This window comes from Punica granatum, chromosome 1 (genome assembly GCF_007655135.1).
Source record: "Punica granatum isolate Tunisia-2019 chromosome 1, ASM765513v2, whole genome shotgun sequence".
In the NCBI taxonomy this organism is placed as follows: Eukaryota; Viridiplantae; Streptophyta; class Magnoliopsida; order Myrtales; family Lythraceae; genus Punica; species Punica granatum.
Genome location: NC_045127.1, coordinates 30089908 through 30106899, shown reverse-complemented (window position 1 = coordinate 30106899; position 16992 = coordinate 30089908).

Genomic DNA, 16992 nt, shown 5'->3' with positions numbered 1-16992 from the left:
ACTGTGTTGTAGCTGTACTAGGAAAAAAAATTCTTGGTGAGCTCTTCCCAAGTGGGGACGTCCGTGGCATTCAAGGAGGTGAACCAACTGAGCGCCGCCCCTTTTAGACTCTCTTGGAAAGTTTGAATCATGAATTGCTCGTACCCATAGTATTGCATCATCTGGTTCCAGTATCCCTGTAGATGTGGCCCTGGATCCATGGTCCCGTCGTACTTGTCGAAGTCCGAGATCTTGATCTAGCTTGATGTCTGGAAAGAGACTCAAGTTTAAGTGACTTACAAAATGCTGAGAGTCGCTTTCCTGGATAGCCCTTGTGCGGATCCGAATATGCTCTCGTCGGGGCCCGCATGCGCATGGCTTGGGAGTATCCACCTTCCCGAGGATGCGTGATGGACACGCATGAGAAAGAGTCGCCACTTAGCATTTTACAATTCGAGGGTCGAGGGTCGGTAAGTTACCCGGGTCTAGGGGTATGGGATACACCTAGTTTGTTAAGGCATTGGTCTGTGCGGAACCGAAAATTTCGAGTTCGGGTGTTCTATTACGTGCGGGCCTATATTCCGCGCACCCTTTTGGTATTCTAGCTTGCTAGGCTTGATATTTACCGCTTGATTTAGGGTTACACTTGACTTGCCTTTTTCACACCGTAAATTTAGTGAAACGATCGCTTCAGGCCAAGAACTCGAAAGAGGAGTAAGCACGCACATCGAGGAATTGGTTCGTTATCCTCACGCTACGGTTCGTCGGACCATGATGGTCGACTCCTCGCGCGAACCAAGACCATTAAGCATGGAATTTACTCGTCCTCGGGTATTAGATCGACTTGATCGATTCAACTCTCGGACCTCTTGCTCGCCGACCGGAAATGCCTACAATGAATGGATTAAATGTACAAATAAAATCCTTACAATGTACTCTCAAATAATTATAGAATATAGAAAGATACAGTACATGGATCCTGATCGGTTTGCATTGGGCCATATTCCGCTTCAGCTCACCGTGAGGTTTCGAATGACCGACAAGTAAATTAAAACAACGTGCCCAAAGAGTCGGGAGTCGGATCCAATCGGACCGATGGATAGCTAAAGAGTCGATTGACTCTCAAGACGGTCGTGGGACCAGTCGAGCTCCTGAGGGATTGTCAAGCTACGATTCATGCATCCAGTCTAAGTCATCTTCCGCTTAAACACTACTCGGAGCGAAGCAGTGAGTCGCGGCTAGACCCCATTCCGCACTCGAATTGCGCGCACTCAATATGAATGGGGCGTTGGACCCCATGATCGATGATTTTGGGCGTTGGACCCCGTGCAAAGCAGAACCTACAGGTTCGAGCTTGAACCGCAACATATCAGCAATTAAAAGCGAAAAACAGACAAAAACTAATATAAACAAGTGAAAATAAATAAAAACTGATAAATACAGACAAGTTGTGCATTATGTTGTGTTTACGTGATTTAGCTAATTATGCAGCGAGGTTTCTTGGCAAACAATTTTCTAACCTAGATAAACGAGGAAACGTGCTAAAACGCGCTATTAGGTCGACCATGCATGTGTGGGTTTGTTTTAATCTTGTTCTGTATTACGACACTGCGGCTTCACTGATTATGCCAAACACGTGTTTTGACCCTGGGTTTGGAACCTAGAGTTCCACTTAATCATTTTCTAATGTTTGATTAAGTCATGTGAATGATTACTCGGGTTTTGCATGTTTTATTTCAGAAATACAGATCTAACTACCCAAATCTCCGGTAGGATGACAAAAACACTGAAACTGAACGAAGTGGGCTATGCACATGACACTTGTATTTGAACGGGTTGCCCATCTCTGACCATGGATCGAAGTGTTTGGATCACCCTGACGCTTAGGGAGTTTGCGATTGACGAAAAGACGGTTATGCCCTTGAACTATAAAGTGTGTAAAGTGTTCATGCAAGATTTGAGACCACGTGACACGGACTATCGAAATTCTGTAGTAGGTGTTGATCGATCCCTTGGGTCCATCGGGGTCATGTTGACCCCGAAAGAGCCGAGAGAACGATCATTCCATCCGGGAGTGGTCTAAAGAAGGTTCAATCACCCCAACCCGAGCCGCCTCAAATCGGGCCCGAACTCGAGTCAAGATGCACGAGCGTTCTTTAGATGCCCATGTTATACGCATTAAGTATCTTGGTGCTTTTAAAGTTCTGAATTTGAAAAAGGCATTTCTGTCGTTTCGTGCTCCGTCGGTGCGCTTACAAATTATTAGCCGATTCGTGTGATTTATCTTAGGCCGAATGAGTTATTTAATCAAATGATTCGTCCCATTTTCCCTTGTGTAGAATTATTAATGGTTGTGGGTCTTGGGCCTTGAATGTTACGGATTAACGGAATCGATTCGTGACACGAGGATCATAACGAATCCTTGAAGGCCAAGAGCACCTGGTCGGCGACAACCACTCTTCGACACTCATGAGCCCGAAATAATCACCGATACACGAATCCATGCATAATACTTAAACTAACGTGCTTGGCATGCAACTCATCGCATGGTCAATGACAAACTAAAAATGTGATTACAATCAATTCCAAGAGACGGTTTTCCACCGAGGCTAAGAAGCCCACCTTGACCCGAAATGGGTCAAGGAGCACTCGGCTACTTCCCTTAAGGGTAATCGAGAGTTCTCTTGACCTACTTTGAGTCTTGGGTGGTCCCTTTTCCCCGGTTCCACTCATTCCTTGCATGCATCACATATCAAACATGTCAATAACACGCATTTTGCTAGTCGATACTGCCATACGCTTAGAAAACACACACAAACACACAAGCAAAAACAAACATGATACTTAAAGGAATAGATAAAACGGCATTGACTCATGCAATTACAAAAAGACATAAAAACACGAGAACTGACTTATTTCGGGGCAGGGAGCTCGTTTGAGGCCCGAGTGAGCCTCAAGGAACTCTCAGCTACCTCCGTTGGGATAGAGCCGAGAGCTTCCCTTGGCTCTCTCGGACCATAACAAGTTCCTCAACTTCGAAAACATCCGTTTCCCGTCATGCTAACGTGTAATACAACGATGAAAATATAAAACGCGGAAAAGCAACTAGCTTCGAGGAAGAAGAGACATTTTGGCCTCGGGTGAGCTAAGGAAGCTCTTGGCTCCCTCTCGTGGGACCTAGCCGTGGGCTTCCATGGCTCAACTGTGCCATGGTGATCTCTTCCACTTCGACTTTAGTTGTTTCCAACCATGATACATGCGTTACAACGACATATGAGTATGATAAACGAGATAAAAACACGTGAAAACGCATAAAACATAAACTTGCATATAAATCGGTCATGGACCGCCTTATCACCCCACAAGCCTAGGGAACTAAGAGACCTACTTCTCTAAGTCGTAGGAGTATTATACCTAGCATCGCGATGCGAGGAAAGAGTCGGTGAAAGGCGTGCTGACCCGGCTATGCACATGGACTCGAGAGATAGGTAGGGGACCTGAGAGAGAAGACCTATTGTCTTGGCGACCTTTGGCACGGGACCTTTGGCTTTTCTAGGAAGTGTTGAATGTGACTATGGTCAGCTCGCAAGGAATGCACGCGTGGATTTTCCTGGAAAATCAAAGAAAGACCGTGAGCTAACAAGAAAACCCGAGAAGGAAAAGGAAAAGGAAATGACGGTTGTGCACGGTTGATCGGCTCTCGGACCGTGACTACCTTGTCACGGGGGAGAGTGAGCTAACAAGAAAACCCAAGAAGGAAAACGAAAAGGAAATGACGGTTGTGCACGGTTGATCGGCTCTCGGACCGTGACTACCTTGTCATGGGGGAGAGTGAGAGTCGTGAGGAACCCTTAGAACGTGTAGGCACGACTCGCCATAGTCGTGAGAGGGAAGAAAACCCGACTAGGACCTGGGAGGCACCAAGGAGCTCGATTCTGTGCTGATTAGTACCGCAGGGCTGGAGTCTTCAAATGCAATAACTAAGCTTGGAAATGGACTCATGTCAGCACCTCATTTTGATCCACCAGTTCAAGTAATGTACATTAGCAGCAATTCAGACCATGACTTGAGTACCGATAAAGAAGAAGACTCGACAAAGCAGTGAGTCACTATTCATCCTCAAGTTAGCAGAGACAGTCAAATGACTTGAGCGCATAACAGAAGAACTTCATTGGTCATCACATTCATGCAGAGCAACCAAAGAGCCCAAACAATCCCGAAGCCGGCATTTTGCAAAATACAACGCCGACAGTGCTATTTTCTGCTGGTTCACTCGACCATCAGAAGATAGTCAATGTTGGGCTTCAAAAATCCCTTGTGGTGCCAAACAGAGAAAAAGTGTCTCAGAACACATTTCACAGATCATCTGCTCTATACAAAGTAATTTCATGAATACAGACAACTTTTCTCCAGAAGTCCCAAAGCGTTGGGTTATGAGACAAATGTTAATGCACGATGTCAAACACAGCCAAACCTTGCGGTTATACAGATCATGAGCATCACAGCAGATCTGTTCTTGAAAGTCAAGCAGACACCTAGAATGACTCCCAAGTCATAGAACAAGCATACTTTTCTTCGAAATTGCATAACCGGAAACTGGTTTGACGGAATATCGGCAAACAAAGGTAACCCTGCATTGCCCTGAAAACTACTGCAGACAGACACAATTGGGCAAATCAGACAACATAACCCATTTCAGTTTCCCAAGTGACCTTCGAGGAGTAGAAAATGCCATTTTCAATGGAAATCCATATCCTGAGGTCCTTTTTGCGAAAACTTGACGCTGGACGATTAGCCTACACAGTGCTAGCCATCCCAAGGCTCAATGTGGAATCATCAGACTGAACTGCACAATTCATCTAGGCCTCCTAAGCAATGTTTTAAAGGTCTCAGATGCATTTTTCTAGTCCTTAGAGGTCTGTTTTCAACAAACAGAGATCGTAGTGATCTCCGACTCGCCCAAGCAATTGAGAAAGCAATTTGAAAAATCCAATTTCGACCTCTTAGGATGTCTCCGGCTCCACATTTGCAATACCGGCTTAGGGGTCAACTATTCAATCCGACTAATAATGCATATCAAAATGACCAACGTGGAACACAGATGCAAGATATGCTATCAGTAATGGTTAACTTTGCTCTAATCGCCTGAAACGAGCAAAACCGACTTCCGAGCCTCATGACCACCCGAGCATTTCTCATGCAAAATGAGCAATCTTAGGCTCATCGGGATCGTTTCCTCGCGCACATTGTCGATACGTCATTCTTTCAAATCACGAAATTCGAACACGCGACCGATTGACACCCGAGCTTTCCCGCCTCATCTCCAACCCAAGCGGGACCCATGGCATCTTCTTCCCCTTGCTGAAGACAAAGCTAGCCAAGTTACATGCAAAATATCCTTAGTCTTTCACTTCAACACTCCAACTTCAAATCCATGGCATTAATGCATTTTGGCTTTCTTCATGAAGAATACTTGGATGATATTCATCCTTATCTTCATTATGAAATCCAGCCCCCCTTAATCTTAGCACTAATTGCACTTTATTTTCACTAATTGTTCATTAGCTTTACCTATATATTGCATAAAGATCATTAGCTTAAGAACTTTTCTTCCATGCACACTCTCTCTCGCAATTCTCTCTCAACAAATGCTCTCAACTCCTCCAAGCCATAGCAACCTGTGATCAACTCATACAAACCGAAAACCAAGCCAAAAACACATAGAACTTAAGTTGGGAACCAGTGATCAACATCTTGACTTAAATCCAAGCTTTTCCAAAATTCATAATCCACATGTTTTGGATCCATGGAAGTCATTTCTGAACTCAGGTTTTTCATTTGAGGTCTTTAAATTATTGTTTCAGTTTGATTCCATGCTCAGTTGCATCTCAGCTGCACTCCCAAACGCTCGGACGCGCGCTCCAGTCGCCGCACCAGACGCTCGCACGCTCAGACGCTACCCGCTCGCGTGCACACCCGTGCTACGCCTGATGCTCCAATGCACGTCCGCGCTCCAGCAGGCACACCCACGCTCCTGCGCGCTCGTCCTCATCCCTCGCGTACGTCCGCGCGCTTCTGCCCCCAGACGCCCGCTCGCTTGCGCTTCAGCACGCGCCAGGGCACCCAGGCGCCTGTCCGTCTGCACGCCTGTGCACCCAAACACCTGTGCTCATGCATCTTAGCACCCATCTTCGTGCCCAGCCGAGTCACCCGACTCTTCAGTCCTTCTCCGACTCTTTCCTCGTATCTCTTGGCTAGGTATAACATTCCCAACATTTTTTGCATGTTTATGGAAGAATAAGGTGTTTCAAGCATGTCTTACTTGAAAGATCATATTTTTATGCACTTTCACGTTATATTATGCATGTTTATCATCGTATTATATGCTAGCATGTCGAGAAATGTTTAAATCGAAGTTGAGGAAACCATCCCAACCCTAAAAAGCCAAGATACATCTCGATTAACCTCTTGGAGAGGTAACCGAGGGTTTTCTTGACTCTTCCGGGTCAAGGATGGCTTCCTTGCCCCGATTTAAGTCGTTTCCCGAGTTTTCAAGTTTTTCCCGCATCCATGGAGTCGGTATCGTTTTATTGATTCCATAAATAACATGTTTGTGCTTGTTTATATGTTTAAATGCGCTTTTCAATATCATGTCGATACCGACTTTGCAAAATCATGTTATTTATTGTGTTTAACGTTTGAGCATGCAAGAAATAGTCGAAATCGAGTTAAAGAAAACGCTTGAAACCCAAAACGGGTCAAGGAAACTCACGGCTATCCTCAAAAGGGAATAGCCGAGAGTTCCTTGACCTTATTCGGGTCAAGAACGGTTTCTTTACCTCGATGAAATCCATTTTTCAGATTTTGTGTAATCGCAATTTCAATATCATCACAAATTCCCCATTAAAACGCTGTTAAAACTTTGTTTTTAAAGCAAAATGCATGGATTCGGAAGTTGATGACCCTTTCGGGGCCATTTGGATCTCGAGGGAATTTTGGTCATTTTGACTAAATTATCCTCGACCTTTCTAGACCTGTCTTGGTTGCCGATTCACAAATCGTTTTCATTAAATTAAGCTTTTTGGATATTCAGATTTCATTCAATGGATTAATCCATGACATATCTAATTGTTTGTAACCCGCACATTTACTGCATTCGACATTAAATTTTAAGCTGTAATCCAACCAACGGGTTAATCGAGATGCTCACACGATTAAATCCATTTGTCACTGATAAATTTGCATGAATTGGCCACTAAACTGATAACTCGCATCGACAAGTTGACAAATTACGTTAGTGCCCTTTTTCAAAACACTCACATATTTCAAATCCGAAACTCGTGATCCGAAGTGGCATGGGATCCGGAGAAGACTCGCATATCTCGACTCAAGATCACACCTACTTCCTGCAAGTCAAAACATGACCACCCAAACAGCAAACCCGGCATCCGACAAAGCACAACCATCCTTCAGCAGCAAAGACAGCCGTCAACAAAGCACAACCGCCCCAACAGTGAGACCGACCTCCGGCAAATCAATGCCCTCACGGTTGCACACCTGATGCTATCGTCCAACAAAATCTCAATCGTGTGACAAATGGCGAGCGACGCCTACCACCGCGTCCCCGCAGCATAACCTAAACTCAAGCCTAGCAAATCAAAATCACCTTTTTCAGCATTTCGCGCTATCACTAACACTGGCTTTTACTTCTGCATTCCCTGCATTCCCTGCATTTTCACATCATGCTCACATTCACTGCTTTCCGGACATTCGGTCCACATGTACAGCTTTCTGAATTTTCAGTCCACTTTCACTGATTTCCGGACTTCGAGTCCAAATTTACTACATTTTGGACTTCAAGTCCACCTTTACTGCTTTCCGGACTTCGGGTCCATCCTTACTGCTTGCCGGACTTCGGGTCCACATTTACTGATTTCCGGACTTCGGGTCCATCTTCACTGCCTTCCAGACTTCGGGTCCACCTTCATTGCCTTCTGGACTTCGGGTCCACATTTACTGCGTTTCGGACTTCGGGTCTGCCATTACTGCCTTCTGAACTTCGGTTCCACATTTACTGCTTTTCGGATTTCGGGTCCACCTTTACTGCCTTCCCGACTTCGGGTCCACCTTTATTCCTTTTCGGACGTCGAGTCCACCTTTACTAATTTCCGGACTTCGGGTACACAATTACTACTTTCCGGACTTCGGGTCCATATTTACTGCTTTCCAGACTTCGGGTCGACCTGTAATGCATTCCCGACTTTGGGTCCGCATTTACTGATTTCCAGACTTCGGGTCCACCTTTACTGCCTTCCGGACTTCGGGTCCACATTTACTGCCTTCCGGACTTCGGGTCCATTTTTACTGCCTTCCGGACTTTGGGTCCACAATTACTGCTTTCCGGAGTTCGGGTCCACCTTTACTGCTTTCTGGACTTCAGGTTCACGTTTATAGCCTTCCCGACTTCGGGTCCACCTTTACTGCTTTCTGGACTTCGGGTTCACAGTTACTGCTTTTTGGAATTTGGGTCCACTTTTACTAATTTCCCGACTTCGGGTCCAACTTTACTGCTTTCCGAATTTTGGGTCCACATTTACTGATTTCCAAACTGCGGGTCCACCTTTATTGCCTTCCGGACTTCGGGTCCACATTTATTGCTTTTCAAACTTCGGGTCCACCTTTACTGATTTCCGGTCTTCAGGTCCACGTTTACTGCCTTCTCGACTTCGGGTCCCCCTTTACTGCTTTTCGAACTTCGGGACCACCTTTACAGCCTTCTAGAGTTCGGGTCCACATTTATTGCTTGGCGGACTTCGGGTCCACCTTTACCACCTTTCGGACTTCGGGTCCACCTTCACCGCTTTTCGGAAATCGGGTCGACGTTTACAGCCTTCCGGTCCACCTTTACTCCTTTCGGACTTCGGGTCCATCTTTACTGATTACCGGACTTCGGGTCCACATTTATTGATTTTCGGACTTCGGGTCCACCTTTATTGCTTTCTGGACTTTGGGTCCACCTTTACTGCTTTTCAGACTTCGAATCCATCTTTATTGCTTTTTGGGCTTCGGGTCCACGTTTACAGCTTTTTACACTTCCCATCCGCATTTATTGCCTTTCGGGCTTCGAGCCCACCTTTACCGCTTTTTGAGCTTCGAGCCCACCTTTAACACTTTCCGGGCTTCCAGCCCACGTTTACTGCTTTCACGGGCTTTGACCTTACATTTACTGTTTCTAGGCTTCGTCCCTGCATTTGCGGCTTTGATTTCGAGTCTCCACTCATTGTACTTTCACATTTCCTTGCCTTAATACCTTCATTTTGCATGACAGGTTTATACACTTGCATAGCTTTCTCCCACACATCAAAACAAGAGAGCAAGCGGCCATGGGGGAGATGCCGATGTGGTCGCCAGGACCAAACATGGTGCTTCTCATAGTCTTTGGCTGCATCATTTATCCGAGCACGCAACCAAAAAGGGGCAAGCTGTAAGCACCCTATTTTGGTCCACCAGTTCAAGCAATGTGCATTGGCAGCAATTCAAACCATGACTTGAGTACTGATACAGAAGAAGACTCGACAGAGCAGCGAGTCACTATTCATCCTCAAGTCAACAGAGACAATCAGATGACTAGAGTGCACAATAGAAGAACTTCATTGGTCATCACATTCATGCAGAGCAACCAAAGAGCCCAAACAATCCCCAAACTAGCATTTTGCATAATACAACGCCGACAGTACTATTTTCTAGTTCACTCGACCATCAGAAGATAGTCAATATTGGGCTTCAAAAATCCCTTGTGGTGCTAAACAGAGGAAAATTGTCCCAGAACACATTTCACAAATCATCTACTTTATACAAAGCAATTTCATGAATACAGACAACTTTTCTCCATAAGTCCCAAAGGGCCGGGTTATTAGCCAAATGTTAATGTGCGATGTCAGACACAGCCAAACCTTGCAGTTATACAGATCATGAGCATCACAACAGATCTGTTCTCGAAAGTCACGCAAACACCTCGAATCACTTCCGAGCCTCAGAACAAGCATACCTTTCTTTGGAAATGCATAACCGGAGACTGGTCTGACGGAACATCGGCAAACGAAGTTGACCCTGCATTGCCCTAAAAACTACAGCTGACAAACACAATTGGGCAAATCAGACAGCAAAACCCCTTTCAGTTTCCCGAGTGACCTTCGAGGAGTAGAAAAGGTCATTGTCAACGGAAATCCATATCCGAAAGTCCTTTTTGCAAAAACGTGATGCCGAACGATTAGCCTACACAGTACTAGCCATCCCAAGGCTCAATGTTGAATAATCAGACTAAACTGCGCAATTCATCTAGGCCTCCGGAGCAGTGTTTTAAAGGTTTCAAATGAATTTTTCTAGTCCTTAGAGGTCTGTTTTCAACAAACCGAGATTGCAATGATCTCCAACTTGCCCAAGCAATTTGAGAAATCCAGTTTCGGCCTCTTAGGATGTCTCCGGCTCCACATTTGCAGTACCGGCTTAAGGGTCAACTATTCAATCCGATTGACAATGCATATCAAAATGACCAACCTGGAACACATATGCAAGATATGCTATTAGAAATGGTTGACTTTGCTCTGATTGCCTGAAACGAGCAAAACCGGCTTCCGATCCTCATGACCACCCGAGCATTTCTCATGCAAAATGAGCAATCTTAGGCTCATCGGGATCATTTCCTCGCGAACATTGTCGATACGCCGTTCTTTCGAATCACGAAATTCGAACACGCGACCGATCGACACCCGAGCTTTCCCGACTCACCTCCAACCCAAGTGGGACCCACGACATCTTCTTCCCTTTTCTCAAGACAAAGCTAGCCAAGTTGCATGCAAAATATTCGTTGTCTTTCACTTCAACACTCCAACTACAAATCCATGGCATTAAGGCATTTTGGCTTTTCTTCATGAAGAATACTTGGATGATATTCATCCTTATCTTCATTATGAAATCCGCCCCCCCTTAATCTTAGCACTAATTGCACTTTAGTTTCACTAATTACTCATTAGCTTTACCTATATATTGCGTAAAGATCATTAGCTTAAGGAATTTTCTTCCATGCACACTCTCTCTAGCAATTCTCTTTCGACAAATGCTCTCAACTCCTTCAAGCCATAGCAGCCTGTGATCAGCTCATACAAACTGAAAACCAAGCCAAAAACACTTAGAACTTAAGTCGGGAACCGGTGATCAACATCCCTACTTAAATCCCAGCATTTCCAAAATTCATAATCCACATGTTTTGGATCCATGGAGGTCATTTCTGAACTCAGATTTTTCATTTGATGTCTTCAAATTATTGTTTTAGGTTGATTCAGTGCTCAGTTGCATCTTAACCGCACGCCTAGGCGCTTGGACGCGCGCTCTAGTCACCGTTCCAAACGCTCGCGCACGCGAGCACACACGCCTGCACTCCGCCTGACTCTCCAGTGCACGTCTGCCCTTGCGCGCACGCCTATGCTCCCGCACGCTCGTCTGCATCCCGCGCATACGTCTGTGTGATCCTACCCCCAGACGCTTGCTTGCTCGCGCCTAAGCACGCACCAGGGCCCCCTGGCGCCTTTCCATCCGCACGCTTGTTTACCTGAACACTCCTGCTCATGCATCTTAGCACCCATCTTCGTGCTCAGCCGAGTCACCCGGCTCTCCAGATCTTCTCTGACTCTTTCCTCGTGTCCCGAGGCTAGGTATAACATTCCCGACTTAGAGGAACTTGGGCTTTTTACCTTTTTTGCATGTTTATGGAAGAATAAGGTGTTTCAAGCACGTCTTACTTGCAAGATCATAATTTTAAATCGAAGTTGAGGAAACCATCCCGACCCTGAAAAGCCAAGATACATCTCGGTTGGCCTTTTGGAGAGGTAACCGAGGGTTGACTCTTCCAGGTCAAGGATGGCTTCCTTGCTCCGATTTAAGTCGTTTTCCGAGTTTTCATGTTTTCCTGCATCCATGGAGTCGGTATCGTTTTATTGATTCCGTAAATAACATGTTCGTGCTTGTTTATATGTTTAAATGCGATACCGACTTTGCAAAATCATGTTATTTATTGTGTTTAACGTTTGAGCATGCGACAAATAGTCGAAATTGGGTTAAAGAGAACGCTTGAAACTCGAAATGGGTCAAGGAAACCCACGGCTATCCTCAAAAGGGAAGAGCCGAGAGTTCCTTGACCTTATTCGGGTCAAGTACGGTCTTTTTACCTCGATGAAATCTATTTCTTAGATTTTGTGTAATCGCAATTTCAATATCGTCGCAAATCCCGCATTAAAACGCCATTAAAACATTGTTTTTAAAGCAAAATGCATGGATTCATAAGTTGATGACCATTTCGGGGCCATTTGGATCTCGAGGGTATTTTGGTCATTATGACCAAATTATCCTCAATCTTTTTGGACCCGTCTTGGTCGCCGATTCACGAATCGTTTTCATTAAATTAAGCTTTTTGGGTATTCAGACTCCATTCAGTGAATTAATCCATGACATGGCTGATTGTCTGTAACCCGCACATTTACTGCACTTGACATTAAATTTTAAGCTTTAATCCCACCAATGGGTTAAACGGGACGCTCACACTATTAAATCCATTTGGCACTGATAAATTTGCATGAATTGGCCACTAAACTGATAACTCGCGTCGACAAGTTATCAAATTACGTCAGTGCCCTTTTGAAAACACTCGCATATTTCAAATTCGAAACTCGTGATTCGAAGTGGCATGGGATCCAGAGAAGACTCGCATATCTCGACTCGAGATCGCACCTAATTCTAAGCGACTCAGGTCGTGATACGAGTGTCTTCTTCTGATAACTCCCGGATAGACCGACCATATCTTTGGCTTTTTTAGGGTTCTTGCATAACCCTGGGGAATCCAAGGAATTGGTTAGCGCCGGCTACAGACCGAGGTGGTCATCGCGTTATTTCCCTCTTCTGAAAACAATTTTCAAGTCAATGGCAAAATCGTCATTTCACAATTTAGCGACACCCCTAGGGTTAGCTTGACAAAAATACTACAGTATCAGGATAATAACGGGCTACCTATTCAGGTGCAGGTTCATTTGCATACCCCCTTCTTATCCAACTGATGAGTTTCTATTATTCTAGCATAGTTTCGGGTATTTAGTCGGGTACTCTGGACCAAAACTCAATGACCTGACTAAGCATGCATCCGACTTAAGCATACATGGACAATAGCGGGCTAAGACATCAGGTTCTAGGCGTTCTTGGGCAAAACACTTGTTCCGTAATAACCTCTAAGCATTTCAGTGTCACAATACAGAATAACTATAAAAGCAATCCATACACATGAGACTTGACTACAGACACCATGTCTGTCAAGTTCTCAAAGCAATGCTGAATGTAAAGAAATGCTTTACACGCGTTTGTCTGTTTAGCATAGGACATTTGCTCTTGTTTGTTCATGCGGGTCGACCCCGTCTCATAGGAAGCATTGCACTTGGGGTCCAACGCCCTAATCATCGATCATGGGGCCTAACGTCCCATTCATTGAGAACATGGTTAATTCTATTTTCGGTGTTTCCTAAACTCACGACGAGTTGGAGCGGAATAATAACCGAACGCAAACCGACTGAAATTCAGCCATGTGTAATTTGTAATTTGTTGTATTATTTTGTCAGCATTGCGAGAGCATTTATTTTGTACATTCATTCTGTAAGAATCCCAGTCGGCGAGTGAATGGTCCGAGAGTCGAACTATTCGAATTGGTCTAATGCTTGCCTGAAGGAAAGTAAACTCGAGCTCTTGTGGTCTCAGTTCACACGGGAATTCAACCATCATGGTTTGATGGACCGTAATGCGAGGATAGTGAATCGGTTCCTCGAAATATGGGCCTACCTTTCTCCAGGCTTCTCAACCCACATCGTTTAGTTCATCGAATTTTCGATGTCAAAACGTGTAAGTCGAGCACAGCTTAATCAACGTGGTAAATAATTAAAATAGGCAATCCTAACAAGCTAGAGTACCTAAGGAGCGTACGGGATGTAGACCACCACGTAACATGAACCCCCGAACTCAGATTTTTCGGTTCCGCACAGGCCAATGCCTTAGCAAAACTAGGTGTATCAATACCCCTAGACCCGGGTAACTTACCGGCCCTCGACCTTCGGGTCGTAAAATGGTAAGTCACTACTCCTTCTCACGCGTGTCCATCACGCATCCCTGGGAAGGTGGACACTCCCAAGCCGCGCGATTCGGTTGCGCGCATGCGGGCCTCGACGAGAGCACAGTCGGGTCCGTACAACTCGAGAGGGTGGAAAAAGGTAGGGTATGAAGTTTGGCTAGAGTTAGCTTAAGTCGAGAGGCGGTCGCCGAAAAACGGTTGAGTTTCCGAGCAAAAATGGCCTTGATCTAGGCTGGGCAGAGGGCTGCGGTTCTTGCTGAAGCTTGGGGAGCTAGAGAGGATTTTGGAGAGAATTTTGCTTGAGTAAGAGTGATGTTGAAGAAGTGATTAAGCTTAATGATGCAAGGGAACTTATGGGAGGCCCTAATGGCTCAATTAAGTAAAGTTAAGTGCACTTATGGGATCGTTAGGGGGGTACCGGTTTTCAAAGGGGGATTAGGGTGGGGTTTTGAGTGAGAGAGATGGATGGGAATTGATGGAAAGATGGGAGTTGATGGGAGAGGTGTAAGAGATATTTTGAAATTGTGGAGAGGAGGCATTTGGCTCAAACCGACCACGTGGAGGAGCCATCGCTGCTGCGGCTGGCTGGGCTTGAGCCTTGGTTGGAGGCTAGCATGGGTCCCACTTGGCTTGGGAGAAAGTCGGGAGAAGCTCGGGTCTCGATTGGTTGCGCATTCGAGCTCATAAAGTGGTGAATACGGGGCCGAAGCTCATAAAGCGGTAAATACGGGGCCGAAGCGCATAAAGCAGTAATAGTGAATGTGAAAACAGCAAATGCAAAGGCAGTAAGTGCAAAGGTAGTGAATGCGAAAGCAATGAATGTAGAAGTAAAGATCAATGCTAGGGAACAACATAGGGTGTTAAAGAGGGTGATTTGCTTGACGCTGGGCCAGGATTGTGCTGGAGCAATGCAGTGGTAGGTGTGGCCCACCATTGGTCGCCTGACTGAAGGCACCTTGGATGGTGGCGTCTTACGCCATCCCGAGGGCCTTCCACTCGGGTTGGGATTGGGAACCTATTGCACGAGTCAAACATGAGTCCATCCAGAGGAGACCCCCCTCGAGGTCTGCATGCTCACACCTGCATATAGGAGACCGGCAGCTAACGGTCATCGTCAGTTACCCATTACTACTGAAAGTGGCGAAGTGCAAAGGAATCTATGTAACAATGCTTCAGGGATTAGAACTCGGTGGTCGTTTGAGGGGTGGCTGTGTCCCCGAACATGAACATACTTGACTAAAGGAAAGGCTTTAGGCATGAATGGGCATGATCCGCAGACTTTGTACGTAAAGGTAAGGGGAAGGATCTTTGGGACCCTCCAAATCAAGGATACGACGATTCAACCCCATTTCGAGGTGTGTCTCGACCTGGAGAGTCGAAGAGAGTTTGCTTGCGTCAAGGAATGCCAAACCACTACTTGCTATAGTTTCACGCGAGGTTCTGCTGTTCTTTCGTGGTCGAGCCGACAATTGCCCCTAATTCTTTCATGTGACTGCCTAGCATGGTATTTCTATTTGGCTTTTCTCTCATGAATGCTCACCTTTTGCCACGAATGTCCGTGCTAGCAAGGATTTCGATTCATGCTCTCATTTTGCCACGGCTCCCCTTTGCGGGATTTTAAGCCGTGCCTCTCGTTCCCTAATTTTTGCCTAGGCCACCTTAAGGAGGTTTTCGACCCAACGGGAAATTATTCTTTTTTTTCTCTCAAGAATGTTCTGGGATGAAGAGGGGATGAGTACAAGTGCAGGTGAAAAGAAGGAGAATTAGAGCAAAATGGGTGCAGAGCCCCGGGAGATAAAGAGTGGATGTGTGGTCTGAGGTTTGCAGCAGCGGGGAAGGGAAAAGACTGTAGGATGACAAAAGACTATTCGGGGTAGTATTTCTTGAGGGCATCAGCATTGACCGGGATTGCGTTTTCGGTCCCGTCCATGTCGCTTAAGATGATTGCGACTCCAGAGAAAGTTTCCCTACCTACGAAGGGCCCATCATACTTGTGTGAAAATTTGCCCCTAGAGTTAGGCGCGACATGCAGGACCTTTCGTAGGACGAGGTCGTAGGGGTTGAACTCGCGGTGGCGGACCCTCGCATTAAACACTCGAGCCATCCTTTGTTGGTAGCATTGGCCGTGGCGAGCCATTCTTTGTTGAACGCTTGAGCCATCCTTTGTTAAACGGTCGAGCCATTTTACTTCTTCGAGCTTGGACTCGGCGAGGACCCTCATGGAGGGGATCTCTTCTTTAATTGGGAGGACTACTTCCATACCATAAACTAAGGAGTACGGGGTTGCCCCGGTAGAAGTGCAGATATGTCAACACCCCATTCTGGCCCCCTCGGCTCCAACAAAGAAGGCCAATGGCGACCCTGAGCATAAGCTCACAAGCGCGACAAAAGAACACCCAACGGAAGCTCGGGCCACTATTCATACTCGGGTTGATGGGGGCAAACGCACATTCACGAGACACGGGCCACATAAGAGAAGCTAGAGCTGTCAGAAGGTCACGACAAGGCACAAAGGGCAACCAGGGGAAGCAGGCAAGCAATAAGCCTCGGGACAGCAGAAGCCGATGCAAAAGCACTATTCATCGCCAAATCGCTGGAGTGTCAGAAAGTATTCAATTTGCGGTTCTAAAAATCCCTCATGGTGCCAAACTGACCAATGTCACTTCTGAGTGCATTTCAGAAATCATCTGCTTAAGTAGGGGCACTCCTGAACGCTCACAAACGCCCTTCTAACGGGGATCCGGGGACGTCCACTCCACGGAAGAATTAACGGCATCCGAAAACAGGCCCGCCTATACCCAAGGGTCACCAGAACCAGGAAATAGGTTTCAGACTGTTTGTTGGAGTTCGTT